Source organism: Zootoca vivipara, chromosome 10, assembly GCF_963506605.1.
Source record: "Zootoca vivipara chromosome 10, rZooViv1.1, whole genome shotgun sequence".
Lineage (NCBI taxonomy): Eukaryota > Metazoa > Chordata > Lepidosauria > Squamata > Lacertidae > Zootoca > Zootoca vivipara.
The window spans coordinates 27,835,015-27,850,397 of NC_083285.1; the positions used below are offsets into that span (position 1 = coordinate 27,835,015).

The window sequence follows — 15,383 nt, forward strand, 5'->3', positions numbered from 1 at the left end:
GAATTAAAAGGGAAGCCACATGATGGAAGGAAGGTGGATATAAGTGGAATGAATGAATGAGTGGCCTTGGTATGACACTGTCATGCTGGCCCATAAGAAAAATATGGATGTGGGTGGCATAGAGGAGGAGCAGAGATGTCATACCTTTGTCCCTTCAATTCATGGCCATGTGTGTAGCTTTATGCCAGCCCCACATCTGGTGCATTTAAATATATATATAAATACAGTAAATACCGGTACATCAGTAGCAACATATCTTCCCATTCCAGTATAATGTAAGGATTGCTTTGCCCAATTATTTTATATCTCAGTAGATCATGAGGCACTTTATGTGGTAAACTGAATTTAGGCGGTGCTAATCATTTATATGCGCCAAATGCCTTTTTGGAATTTTATGGGATTTAAAGTGGTTGGGATTAAATGTTCACCCACTATTCAAACACTAAAATGTGCTTTTAGATGAAGTGCTATTTCTGAATTTCTGTACGATCGTGGTATGTTGATAAGACTGCTGGGATTACGGAAAATGATTTCTCTTAAGAAAATGGGCCAGAGTACAGGATCATCTGAGCATTTTCAGCTGAAGTCCATAGCCATGAACATTCTGGGTAATTTGGGTAATCTTATGTCACAGAGCAGTTGGTGAAGATAAAACTAGTGACAAATGTCAATCAGTTTGTACAGTATATTTGTAGCCCCATCCTAACCAAGTTTCAGATAAGTAAATTTCATTGCTTTGTCAACTGATTAAGATCAGGCTGTAAAAATATCATTAATATAAACAATGAAAGATAAGAGAGCCACTTTAGGGAAATGCCGCTTTTCTTCTTTTCTGTATTTGATGTCAGCAACTGCCTGCCTTTCCTCTGCCACCACACCCACTCCCTTTCCTGGGAGTGTCACTGTCACAGCAATTTCCTGCCAGTTTTGCACAACAGTGTGTTCCCAATCCCCCTAAAGTGAGTGGTGTGACGGACATCCCATTCAAACCAGCAGAACAAGGAGACCTCCTGCGCATGTCTACCCAGAAGTAAGTCCAGCTGAAATCTGCAGTGCTTCCCCTCCCCCTTTAAGTGTGCACAGGATTGAAACCCAAGTCCCTTTTGCTTTCCATGGGCATGCTTTCCCAGGCAGTATGTCCCACTGGACACAGCAGGATTTAGTAACATCCTTAGGGCTGTGCTGTTAAGTCTTCATGACTTATTTTCTCTGGATTCGTGGTCCAGTTAGGCGTGCCTCTTCCTACTCGTTTCAAAACCTAACTCTGCATAGGCTCGAAGTCATACTGTAATTATTTCACAACATAAAGCAGTCCTTTTCCCACATCGGCTTAGAGGTGGATGCCTGACCGGGCTATTCTTGCCAACAGTTGCCCCTTGGGGAGTCTCTGTAGAAGGAATGTCATCCCAGGAGGGGATACTGACACGGTTAGTAAAACTGGGCGGGGACGCGAAAGGAGCATGGCTTTCCTAAGCATGAAAAACTGCCTGGCGTTCTACATCGCGACCATTTAACAGAGTCTCGAATGGAACGGCCACTGAAGATGCAACAGTCCGGTGGTCCTAAACATGTCCCTTCGGTACTGATCCCCGCACTGGGTTCCATGGGGCTTCCTAATAAGGATGTTCCGAATGCCAGCGTTATTCTTACAGAACCCTTCTTCGCTGCCCGAGAACGTGGCGCGACCGAACCTGCTCCCCCTTCAATGCCCTGCAGCCGCACTTGTTCTCCTTGCACACCAGGTTCTCTCCCCCACCCCCACCTCACCCCTAACTATAGCGCCTTGGCAATGGGGTGCTGCTTGCTCGCTTCTTCTCCACGCGTTTGCAGGCGACGACTTCTCTCTCTCTCTCTCTCTCTCTCTGGGGGGTGCTTGCTGGAGCTGCGGCAGGATGGAGGCCCTGCGTAAGGTTGCGGGGCTGCATGCGTGTGTGTCGTGGGGCGGGGGAGAGGAGAGGCGGAGAAGAGAAAGGAAGTAAGGCGGGGGGGGGGGAGGGAAGGCTGCAGTGTCTTCAGGGCTTAGCCGGCCGGCCGCGCGTGCGCGCTGGGTGCGGAGCGGAGAGGTCATTCCCCCTTCCCCTCCCTTCCCTCATCACCACCGGACCGAGCAAGAAGGGAAGCAGCCAGAGTGAGGCTCAGGCGTGCAGCGTCACGGCGGCGGCGGCTCCAAGCCTCGCCCAGGCAAGAGGCAGCAAGGAGGGAGGGAGTCTCTGCGCGCGCGCGGGTGTGTGGTGTGCGCGCGCGCACGGGCGGGCGGGGAGGACTACGAGGGCTCGGCCAGGGAGGCGGCGACGGACGCGGGGAGCAGCAGCGCCGTCCGGTAGGTAAGAGGAGGCGGCGGCGGTGGCCACGGGAGTGACGGGGGTGGGAAGGACGACGGCAACGAAGAAGGCGAGGGGGAAGTGGGCCCGGCGCTGAACGCGTGAGGGGACGTTGGCGGTTAGTGCCTGACACAAGCAGGGTGGGGGTGGGGGGCGTCGGCGAGGGCGAGCCGAGGTGGGGTGGGGTAAAGGCGTCGGCGGCAGCTCTGCTCTGCAGGCGGGACAACGCTCCTGAGAGAGAACATGGCGGAGGCGGAACCGAGCCCGGCCGCTCCCCTCGGTTAAGGGGGGTGGGGAAGCCGGGCTCCTCTTGCCTCAGCTCTCTCTTCCCTCCCCCCACTCCGTCGCTTCCTTATGGCCGCCTCCCCAGGAGAAGTTAGAGCGGAAGGGGAAAGTTGGAGCCCCTTTTGCGAGGCCGCCCGCACTTGGGACCTGCCGGTAAGGAGGAGAGGGTGGCAGCAGCAGCAGCAGCAACCACCCACCCACCCTGCTTGTAGCCGGGAAGAAACTCCGCCGGACTCCCGTGGCGTCGGCCTCTGCTGGAAGCCGCCGCCCCGCCTAGTCCGGCTGGGTCGAAGCGGCTCACTGTTTCCATTCTCCGCCCCAGCGGGGAAGCAGGGCGGCCGCTTCCCAGGCGGAGATAGGCCTCTTCCGCTTTCCAGCCTCTTGCCAGAATCTGTTCGCATCCCCCTAAAAAAAAGAAGAAAAGAACGAGCGGCATTTGAACGCGGGGTCAGACTTCGCGTAAGGGAGAGCCGGCGTGAAATCTGGCAGAATCTGAATTGAGATCCGGGCTCTGTTGAACTCACATTTCCATATATAGTATATATATATTCCATATATATATATATATATACATATATATATGGCATATATATATATTAGGGGGGGAGGGGGAGGGATCTCTCGGAAAGAGTTGACGGGGGAGTGCTGCATTGATTGCAGATCTGCCCCCGTTACAGAAAACGAGACAAATAGGAGAGCGAAATTGAGGTTGGGTGTGGGGATCCATCCTGTACTACTCCCCCCCCCCCCCCGGTATTTCTAGCAAGTATGAGATATCTGATGTCTTGGACTTCAATGCAGTACAACTGCACTAAAGTCAGGGGGTGTTAATTTTCATTAAAATAGGCTTAAGGCGTCAGGTGAAGAGGAACTAGAGCAGTTCCAGCTGGGCTAGCTCAGTGAAGTTAACTTCATAAAATGGAAGTCAGTGCTACCCACCACCTCTCTAATAAATCGTAGAATTGTAGAGTGGGAAGGCACCCTAAGGGTCATCTAGTTCAACACCTGCAATGTTTGATTCCTACCCATAGCTGTCCCTGAGTGGGCTCCAAGCACTAACCTTTTGGTTAATAACCAGAAACACTTGACCCAATATGCTACAGGAGGTGGCCATGTTTCTTAACTATTCTGGGTTTTAGTGGCATCTCTGCCTAACATGCAGACTCTCTTCACTTTCTTGTGCTGTGCTGAATGGCTGTACAGTTTCTAGTTGATGTGTCCTATATCACTATCTGAGAGTAACTTCCGGTCTAAGAAACTAAATCCAGATGAGACTAAAATGATTGTCAAACCCCATGATTTGATTGGAGGTGGAGAGTGGCCTTGAGGTGCTCTTGAAACTAGCACCATGTTCAGAAAGGATACAGGTGTGCTTGGAACGGTTTTTCACCAATTCTATCTGCCTCGGACATTCAATCTAAAAATTCAGACTTTGATACTTCTGTAGTTTGACCACTATGGTTGCTTCTTGGCAAGATTATAAATGGAGATTAGATAAAGTTTAGTTTAGAATGCTTCAACTTGTTCAGAATGGTGAGGCTTTGGAAACTTATCTCTCAATGGGATGTGTCAGTGGAAGAAATTTCATGCACTGGCTTTTTGCACCCTTCTGGGCATACTTCTTTATTTTACTTTTGTTCTATAAAGCCCTTAATAGTTTTATGATCAAATACATTCTCATTCCCCATATCCAAACAAGAGCCTGTCCTGTCAAGAGCAGCCCTGCTCTTCTTTTTTGAGTGGCAAAGAGATATAGATAATTTTTTATGACTACTCCACGAATATAGAAACTTCTTCCCCTTAAGGACTTACCAAACAACACCTGGAAGTTTAGCAGAAGCGGTGGAGGACCATTCTGCTTTACTTTTGTTACTTGCAGTTAAGTATTGTTGTAAATGTGGACAATAATCCTTCCTGAGCCATGAGAATTTGGTAGGACACAACTTTAAATCACAATTTAAAGAAGTATAAGAGTACAATGAACAATTTCACCAACTATAGCAGTGGAAATGCTAATGTAAATTTTATTTTTCCTTGATAAACACCCCCCCCCCCCCGGCAAGAAATATTGACAGGTCATGGGTTTAGAATGGCTAGTATGGTGGCTTGTGAAATATTTTTTCCACCAATTTTCTTAAGATAGGTTGTTTTGAATACTGATTTTCTATAAATACTTGGGATTCCATAAGATCCAGTATTCTCCATTTTTCCTTGAGAAAATATTTGAATCCTCATATCTCTCCAGCAAATGTTCCAATATAGGAAGTTTATTTTATTCTTCCGAATAAAATTGCAGACTTTGCACAATACTAGTTAATCTTCAAAATGATTGCTTAGTTGTAAACATAGACTTGCATCTTAAGTTCTTACTCTGTTAAGAGGAGTTCTATTCATGGAAAGAAAGTACAATTACTCTTGGAAGGACTCATTCTGTGTACTGAACTTCTGTGAATGGAAGTTCCTTCAAGTCACAGAGAAAAATATTAGAATCGAAGCCATACATCTAGTATGTCATCTTGATATATGAAGCTTTATTGGTGGACTTCTAGGAGCAGAACATGTACTGCTTTAGTTTAGTGTTGAACTAGGTGTGAGAGTTTGTAGCCTAATTTAGCCAGTTGAAACCCATTGCCATCAGTATGCATTCCTTTCTTTGATCAGGTACAGTGGAACCTCTACTTACGACCACAATCTGTCCTGGAGATCCGTCCGGAGGTCAAAACGGGTCACTGGGAGAGGCGCCGTTGTGTGCAGGTGTGGGCAGGGATTGCCGCTTCTGCACATGTGTGAACGGCGATCGCCGCTCCTGCGCATGCACGAACGGCGGCAAACCCGGCGGTTACTTACGTGTTTGCCACGGACGTTGGGCGAAATGGATGCAAGCGGAGGTGGACGTAAGAAGAGGTTTGACTGTATTAGTAAAATGATTTACCTGGCTCAATATGAAAGTAATTGCTACATGTTTCAGTATCTTGACAATTTTTGTATAGTTGTATTCACACTTGTGATGTGATATCCGAAGAATGATTAGAAAATAAAACAGGAAGAAACAAGCTTAAGAAATTACTTGGAACTTCAGTTTTATAAAACAAGGTGAAGAACATGAAATTACATGAAGGACCAATTGTGCAAGACTTCAGAACCAATTGAATGCAACAGGACCAAACTACATGTGAGGGCAGTTGCCTATTTTTATTCACATGTCTTCCCTGTTTACATTGGCAGTAGTGGCTAATTTTCGCATTGAAAGAGGCAAGTGGTTGAGGAGAGCTGAACCCTCCTTGCCTGTCCATGATTGGTCAGTGTTCTCCCAGCTCAACTTCAATATTAAAAGTGAGCTGGCCTAGATAAAAAAAATTTTTAAAGACACTTGAATAAACAAATATGGCCATCAGCACTTGGTCTCTACACAGAGAAAGGTCTCCCATACATTTGCCCACTTTACACATACTGTATATGCACATCCATAGATGTGTTGGGCTGCATGGTATTGAAACAGTTTCAAGTTGTATTTTTAATTCTAAAACATGGAAGATAGAAAAAAACCCTGTAATCTAAGGGTATTGAATAACTCTTGACAATTGATAAGTTGAAGAGATGGTGTTGGCGCCTATGTTGGAGACAAAGTGATGATTGGTTATATAATAGTAGCTGGGCTTAGCATGTGGTTCCAAATATTGTTTTCAGATGGTGAACTCTTGAAAATTCAGCTTAAGAGAAATCAGCTTTCCTAAATAAAGGCCTTTTGGTGGCAGTAAGGCATCTTTAGTACTTTGATTAATGTGATAGAAATGGCAGTTAGGTGGTTGTTTAGGTAACGTGCATTGAACAAAGTTAGGTAGTAAAAATAATTGTGAAGAAGCGTGTTCATGCTACCATGAATTGATAAAGAAACATTGCTGCCTAAATAAATGTACAGTGGTGCCTCGCTTAATGAAAGCCCTGCTTAACGAAATTTCCGCTTAACGAAAGGTTTTTTCTAGTGGAGGTTGCCTCGCTAGACGAATTCGTTTAACGAAAAATTCGTCTAGCGAATTGCGGTTTCCCATAGGAATGCATTGAAATTCAATTAATGCATTCCTATGGGCAAAAAAATTCAAAAAAAATTCAATGCATTCCTATGGGATTTGCTAGACAAATTTTTCGTTATAAGAAAAGACCCGTGGAACGAATTAAATTCGTCTAGCGAGGCACCACTGTATTTACGGTTTACAGATGAAAACGTTTATTGAAACCTCCAATGATCTCTGTGATACAGAATACTTAAAAGAGTTCTAATTTATGAAACTAGTGGAAGTTTATTAAGATAGCAGACTTCTAAATTCTTGGTGAGTCTGCAGTCAGAGAACAGTGGAGTTTTCTTCCTTGTCAGAAATCAGTAAACTGACAGAAGGCTGCATGTAGCTGTTCAAAGGAAGACACATCTAAAAGAAAGGAGAGCCTTTCCATACATCATAATCAGAAGATTTTGACCTTTTAAAAGTTTTCTTTATTTATTGCTGGACCAATAGAAAAAGTTTTCAAATGACTGGTCAGAATTTTTATAAAAACATTAACTTTATAAGGAGAAAGTAGATACATCTACAAAGATGCTATTTAATACTTTAGTTAATTACAAAAACAAATTAATTTCATTGCTAGCCATAACATTATAATGAATTATAACTATAATATTGAGTAAGGACTCTATAAATGTGAATGATTAATTAAATAGTTCTCTGGGTTTTTATTCTTGCAACAACTAAACTGTGGCAGTCTTGGCTGATGGAATATTAATATCAAGAAAAAAGGTGGTCAGCTTACCAAGTCTTAATTATATTTGTCAAATTTTATATCCTATCCTTCCAATGTGGTTTTCAAGTCAACCATGAGTTTACATGGCAGTTTACATTTCCCCCTTATTCATCCTCTTAATGCAGTTTCCCCCATTTCCTCTTTGACATTAATGTGGAGTTCATTGCCTCCACATTTTTGCCATTGTTTGCTACAATTCTTTGCAAATATTCTACGGTAATTCAAAGTAAACCACCCAGTCCATTGGGCAGTATGTATGTTGCTCTGTCTTGAGCAGTCTATGTAAATGTATGACCAAGGTGCAGTGCATTGTAAAGATGCTATTGAGCTGCGTGTTCTGTTTAAAGGTGTTATTGGTGACAGCAGTGCAAAAAGAATTGGAGATCTTTCACAGGTCTCAAAATTGACCAAACTGGTTTCCAGAGTCAGAAAATTCAGGCTAAAGGAGAACCTCTTCTAAGACAGATTACTAGTACTGTAGTAAAACCTAACTTTTGTTTGACTCCTCTGTGTTATCAGCTGTAAGAAATTTCCTGCAATATTTTTCTTTAATACTATTTTGGCTTTATTTCCCCTTAACTTATTGGCACCATGGGCGTCGGTGAAACTTTTCTGGAAAAAATGCATTTGTGGGAGCATGTCATGCAGACTTTAGCATGAAGTAATTGGCAAGACCCATGCAAACATACTAATCATTCTTAGGTGATGGTGAATTTTCTTGTGAACATTTGTGGACATGGGCATGATTGGGGCAGTAGACAGGGTGAGCACCTTATAAGGTCAACAGTGCATATGCAGACTTTCTTACAGTATTTTGGTGTTTCTTACAATTCTTGAACAGCAATTGTAGTGCAGATTTCAAACTCTCTAAGTTTTTTAAGCCATGCCTCTTTGTTCATCAAAGAACAGATGCCCTAGAACACAAATCCCATACCTCAAATAAATGTGCAAATTTGCAGGACTCACTCAGCTTTCATAATTGAATATATTTGACCTGTTTGTGAATCAGAATGGTGTGTAAGAAGTGTCTGCCCTCAAAAGTGGTAGTTACTAAGAACACACTTTGGTTCTCACCACTACCTTTATCAGGCTTTTAAAATTAAGAATGCATAACCCATGCAGGTTGGAGGCATTTTCTTTTGTCTTAAATGGTTGTTGACTACTGATAGCCTATCCCAAGGAAATGAGAAAAACTTTGTATTCTGCAATAGGAGTGAGGAGTTACAGAAAGTCTAATAAAGAGAGCACAACTTGTAGGGGCAATGTGTTGAAGGTAGGAGGACAACACAGGACATAATATTTAAAGAAACTGGAATGTTGGGAGCAAAAAGATTTGATTGAAGGGTGTAGATTAGGTGGGAGGGAGACTAAAATAGTTGAAGGATAGTAGAAAGAAACAAGGTAGTAGGGTAATACTGTATTGAGTTCTATGGCAATAATAATAACAATAATATTCATTCATTCATTCCCTGCCCATCTGGCTGGGTTTCCCCAGCCACTCTGGACGGCTTCCAACAAAATAGTCAAAACACATTAAAACATCAGTCAATAAAAACTTCCCTAAACAGGGCTGCCTTCAGATGTCTTCTAAAAGTCAGATTGTTGTTGATTTCCTTGACATCTGATGGGAGGGCGTTCCACAGGGCAGGCGCCACTACCAAGAAGGCCCTCTGCCTGGTTCCCTGTAACTTTGCTTCTTGCAGTGAGGGAATCACCAGAAGGCCCTCGGCACTGGACCTCAGTGTCCGAGCTGAACGACGGGTGTGGAGTCCTCCTTCAGGTATACTGGGCCGAGGCTAGTATGCAGGGCAAGCATAGGATTATTTCTATGTGAATTTAAGAGCTGCTGAACTCTATAAATCGATCTACATACTTCATCATATACATGCAGCTTACGTTATATGCAAATATGCATGGAGTGGTTTTCCTTTATAAGGAGGGCTTCTCCACCTAAGTACTGTAGTTTAAATGGGTTTGTCCTATATGGAACTGCTTTGTGTCAACCTGTTAACTCCTGGTCTTAAATTTACCTGATAATCCAGGGGGGCTACTAGGCAGTGACCTATTCCTTTCACTATAATTTGTTTGTCTTTGTTACTGAAGCAACACAATGGGGCACTGGCAGTACACCCACTGTCATACCTGCAGATGTAAAAGAGAAGTAGAGCTGTGTGCAATAATCAGCATATTGCTGACAATTTACTTCAAAACTGGATAACCTCACTCACTGGTTTCATGTAGACATTAAACAGCATTGGGAATAAAATTGAACCCTGAGGAATGCCACATTGAAGATTCCACAGCTTTGAAGTCAATATAAGACCGAGTGATCGAACAATTATTGGATGCTCTGAAATTGGTGGAGACAACATCTAGAGTAGATTTGTAACATGGGTAAAAAGTTTGTGAATTAAAAATTCTTGATTTTTAATCATAGATAATAAAATCATAGAGTTGGAAGGGACCCTGAGGATCATCTAATCCAACCTCCTGTAATACAGACTGTGTAGCTGTCCCTTATGGGGATCAAACCTGCAACCTTGGCATTACCAGCACCACATTCTAACCAACTGTTATCAGATCACTGCACTATCAGATGCTTGCCCTCTTCTGGTGACATTTTTTGGTGGGACAATGCACACTTAGGGTCATATTTAAGGCATAGCTCTGCTTTAAGGGTTGTACCCAGAGAATGCATGAGTGGATATCAGGTTGTACAACTGATCTTGTCTTTGCCTTCTCCCGCTGCTGGGGGTGGGAGTGGGAAACGCTCTCTTGGGGAGGGCCTAGTCTAGTGGAAGAGTGCAGGCCCAGAGTAACTAAAATATGTGGTGTAAGGATCTAATCTTCCCTTCCTTCCCCTGAAGCCCCTTGGCCACCAAAAACACTGTCCAGAGGGTTGGGGTCAAGGAGCCCGGAACAATGGGATGTATATTGTACAGGGCTTTAGTGGGAGAAGGGAATTACTCAGAATAGTGCAAAAGGATTTTACACCAGCAGAGCTCACACAGGGTTATAGTGAGAAGAAATTTTGGTTGGCTATGTAGTCAGCTAAATTTTGTTCACCCATATAGTTCAACTTCTACATCTGACTGTGAACATCTGTATTAATGATGCCTCTGCTATTGGAAGGTAATGAATACTAATTTTTGAATGAATATATTTGCTTTTACGCTTTTGAAAACCTCATCCAGGAAATGTGCAAGAAACATCACTGATAGTGTTCATAATAACATGCCAGTCGACTTCTGTATGGTGCTATTTGTCTCAAAAATGGACTATAATTGATATCCCAGAGACTTAAAATGATACATGTGTCCCTCGAAAAATAAAATATGGGTGTCATGCGGTATGATCAGTGGCTTATGTAACTATTTTATAGGATTGTTTTTGTTGGAAATTAAAATGAATTTCCATGGACACATTAAAATTTAACTAATATGCTGTGTGTGGTATTGTTATACAATTGCTTTATGATTGCTTTCTCTCTAAAGTTGACACAAAGCAAAATGTTATCTGAGTAGAGATGGCTAAAAATAGTGCACTATGTGATAGACTACATGCAATAAACTTTGATGTAGCCCAATAAATAAACTTATCCGTAAGCTAGTTCTGAAACAAGTGTTTTTTGAATGTATGTGCTGTTTACTAAACACAGCAGTGGCTTCTGGGCCTTCTTGATCAGGGGTTAGTCTAGATAGTTGGCAGACACACACTTACTATTGGACCAATATAAATAATCAAATGAAGAGGGAGCATGTTTTCTGGAAAAGCTCATTAGCTCATGGTTGAAGGAGGGCGTTCCTAGTGCTTGGTAGTGATGTGAAATTTGATTGTTCTGCATAAAAGAACAAAATACTTCAGTCACAACAGGATAGCATCAGAGTTCCTGAATTGGACAGAGCATCATCTAATGTCAATAAAGGCCATTCACATCAAGGGAATCCAACACAAAGGCTTTTTTGCACAGCAGGGAATCAATATCACAAGCGGGAAGTGGCAATTAAATGATGTAGCTTGCTGCATCTAGGAGCTAGAACTTATTTGTTTCCAGCAGATAATACTAAGCCTGCTCACTTTGTCTAGTAAAAAAAGACCCATATTAGCAAATGATCCACTTTTTTCAAAAACCAAGGTCTGTGTTGCTTTCAATTTTACTAGGATGAATGCTCAAATTGTTCTGCTAAGGTCGTTGTAAATAATGTGATGTCTCCCACGACTTCAGTGGAACTTGCACAACAGGAAAGCCTAATTATTGCTAATCTGTCACTTTGGTCTAGCTTAGCTTTTCTCAGAAAGGAAGTTGGGTTATAACTTAATTCCAAAAATGGTTTCATGTATAAAACACATGTTTGACAATGACAATGATTTTTTAACTGTCAGATCTTTTTAAACTAAATATTCCTGTTTCTGGGTTCACACAAGCAAATTTTAACCATCAATTAAATTTCACTTTTGTGAGAACCAGTCTTGAACTATATTATCTTTATAACCTCATGAATAACTTTTACTCTGTACAGACTCTTCTACTAATGTTGTTAAAGGTGAAGCCCAAAGCTAAATTCAGTGTGCTGAGCAAGATTAGCTTGACTACATTCTCCCTGACAGCTTCACCAGTCCTCCCCGCCCCCGTGTTCTATGTAACCTAAGCAAATTCCTATTGCTTTGTACTTTTGTAGTGAAGAGATCACAAAGCAAGGAAAGTATGTTGCCCAGTAGATAATTGATGTGGATGAAAAGGCTACTTATGATGAGAGCACTTTTGTTCTCAAGACTGAAGTTTCACTTGATTCAAGAATGTATAGACCAGCGTTTCTCAACCGCTGTTCTGCGGCACACTACTGTGCCGCGAGACGCTGGCTGGTGTGCCGGGACGTGAGGCGACGAGAAGGGCGATTTGCGGCTGCCAATAGGCAGCGCTGACCCGCCGGAAAGGAAGCCGGCCGGGTCAGTCTGGAGGGCGCGGGGGCGCGAAGGGTGTTTCTCCGGGTTAGCCGCGACGGAGCTGAAACGGGAATCAAAGAGGTGGGGTGAAAAAAACCCCCAAATTTGATTCTAAGCACAGGGAAGAAAGGAATTCCTAAGGCAAAGGGTTCCTGAAACACCTACGAAGGAAATTTTCGAGGTTTATGGGCAAAGCGGCGCGGAAAAAGGGCTAAAAATTGTGCTGAGAGGTGCAGGAAGAGAACGGAGCCCTCGCGCTTTTGAGATACCCATCCCCCTGCTAGCTGCCTCAGGACGGGGCTCTGTATGTCGGCAGCTGCTACAGCGACAAGAAGCTAAACCTAGAGCAAGGTATAAAGAGGGATGTATACACGGAAAGTTTAAAATAACCTTGCTATACAAAAGAAGAGTCTAGTGGAGAAAATAAATAAAGAAGAGAAAAAGGAGCTTACTTCCACCTGGCATACGCCGGAGCTGTGACCAAAAAAGGCCGTGGGGAGCGACAAGAGACACGGTAAGAACTTTGAAACTCAAGGGTTAGAGAAAGAAGAAAGCAGACCCCCCCCCTCCCCTCATCTAGCCTAGTCTGGAGGTACCCACACTTTTAGAAGGGGAAAGGACAAGGTGGTAAAACCAAAGCTTGCGGTAAAACGCAACGGATAGAAGAAAGGAGGAGGAGGGGTGAGGAGAGCGGACACTTTCTTCCGATACGAACTATCCAACTTTGCTACACTTGGTGGAAAGGAGGCTACAAAGAAACAAAGCAAGCCCTGCTCAATAAAGCGTAAGAGGGAAGTAGAAGGTTTTAAGAAACAAAAAGAACCACCGGATTTGCCCCGTCTTTTAATGGTGTGCCGCCTGATTTTTTTCATGGAACAAGTGTGCCTTGGCCCAAAAAAGGTTGAGAAACACTGGTATAGACACAGAATTACACAACTGTGGCATTCATGTTTTTAGGCACACATGCAAAATATTTTCTTTGACCTATAGGTCAAAGAAACTTTTACCGTGGTTCTTGTCAGAACACTTGGTGAAGAATCTGAGTAAGTGGTGTAATGGAAACAGAATGTTTTCTATCTAGTTCATATACTTATGTATTCAAATGAGGTACATGTGCTGTAATCCACATTTTCAAAGCACAAAATTGCTTTGGACAAGGATTTTTAAAGGACCATCTTCCAGATATATCTTCCTGTTTTCTGTGGTTATCGCTGGAAGCCCTGCTCAGAGTTCCATCACTGAGAGCTGTGTAGCTGGTGGGTGCACATCACAGGAAGGCATGGATGCTGTTTCAAAAGCTGCTTCGCAGCATTAAGCCAGGAAACTCTGTTATTGGGTTTAAATGAGAGGCATGGAAAGACTTGCAAAACCATGGGAGGGATGTTGACAGGTGAGCGGTTCTGCTCACCTGTCAATCATGGTGGCATAATGACATCATATCATTGATAGGTTGGTGCCCACCCATCAACTTTGGCACACAAAGCCAATCCTGATAAGAATCTGGACCCCAGAGGCAAAAAGGTTTTCGCCTACCCTGCTTTAATTCCACCCAACTTTCCATTCTATGCCCCTGCTGTCAATCAGTTTCCCACACACTCTTCTGTCACATGCTCCTTGGGTGCTTTCAGTTGCATTGTATGTTGTGCAATTCAGTTGTTGGAACTGGTGAACTTATGATACTGTTGAACTAGTCTGAAGCATTAGATATGGAAATTTCTCATATATATACACATCACAATTTTGTTTGCATAACTCTTGTTATATACCCTGTTTCTCATATTTTAAGACATACCCATAAAATAAGCCATAGCAGGATTTTTAAGCATTCAAGGAATATAAGCCATACCCCGAAAATAAGACATAGTGATAGGCGTAGCAGCAATGCCGGCCACGGCAGAAGGAGGAGGAAAAAAATAAGACATCCCTTGAAAATAAGCCATAGTGTGTTTTTTTGAGGAAAAAATAAATATAAGACATGTCTTATAATATGAGAAACACGGTACTTGTGTACAGTATATACTTGGTGTTGCAAATCTAGTAAGGAAGAACTCTTATTTCTGGAACTTCAGCTTTGCATTTGGCTATTTTCAGCTCAATAGGTATATGGGTTCTGATTTAGGAGGTAGTAATAACTTTTTTTCTAACCCCCTAATGCCACCCTCAGCTGTTCTGTTGTTGTAGCTGTTGCTGCTGCAAGACTTCCTATGCTTGACAGTCTTGAGTGTAGCCTTTTGGTAATGAAAAGCCAATATGTCTGCTGCAGTGTTCGAAGCTAGGCATTAGACACGTTCCACGATAGGAAATGGTCTGTGAGCAATTTCAGAAGTCTTGTCATGATGTATGTGACTGAGACTTGAGCTTAAAATTGCTGCCTGCTGCCCAAGTGAACTGTCACCGCTTGTGCCGCAGCATGGGTCAGCTGACTGGCACTGAGGGTGCGGGAGTAGAAATGACTCCCTGCACGACTCTAGAGTAAAGTCGCTGCTGCCTCCTCTATGGGCTGCATCTACCCTTCCTGGCTTGCTCTTGCTGGGCTTCCTCCTCTCCTCTGTCTGCTGCAGTGAGAAAGAGTGAGAAAGCAATCAAGGGCGGGCAGGACTTTGGGGAAACGTTTCCCTCAATATCTACTGAAAAAGGACCTGCATGCTATCTCTCTTTGCTGGCTTCACAGTTTCTCCACATTGTGATTTTTGCATAGCATAAATACACATCATGATTTGCAATAAATTGCCAGGTCAAAAATTATGAAACCAATATCATGATATGGACTTCAAATTGGTTTTGGACAATATATTGATATATCAACCAGTCCTAGCCCCTTCTTTTCTCGCCTCCCCAACTCCTGTAGGATCCTTCCCATTATCTTTCAAATTTAGGCCACTACACCTCCCCCACCCTTCCCCTATTATTGTGGTGGCCTTTCCCCCACCCCCTGCCCTCTTTCTGGTCTTTTCTGCACCCTAAACCTGGCCAGCTGCTTTAGTGGAGGAAGCCATGTGAAGCATGCTGATATCTTTGCCATTTCACTCAAACATTCTG

At 43.2% G+C, this 15,383-nt stretch overlaps 1 protein-coding gene across 4 annotated transcripts in view; it reads left to right on the forward strand.

Moving 5' to 3' along the window:
- Positions 1 to 1,008: 1,008 nt before the first annotated feature.
- Positions 1,009 to 15,383, forward strand: part of RAP1B (RAP1B, member of RAS oncogene family) — a 28,853-nt gene continuing 14,478 nt past the window's right edge. The window contains exon 1 of one of the 4 annotated variants that reach the window (XM_035126534.2): positions 1,009 to 1,030. The gene's annotated coding sequence lies outside the window, so the exon portion shown is untranslated. Of the gene's footprint in view, positions 1,031 to 2,202; positions 2,325 to 2,559; positions 2,760 to 15,383 lie in introns of those variants that run through there. The other 3 variants (XM_035126530.2, XM_035126531.2, XM_035126533.2) reach the window with 3 other exon arrangements.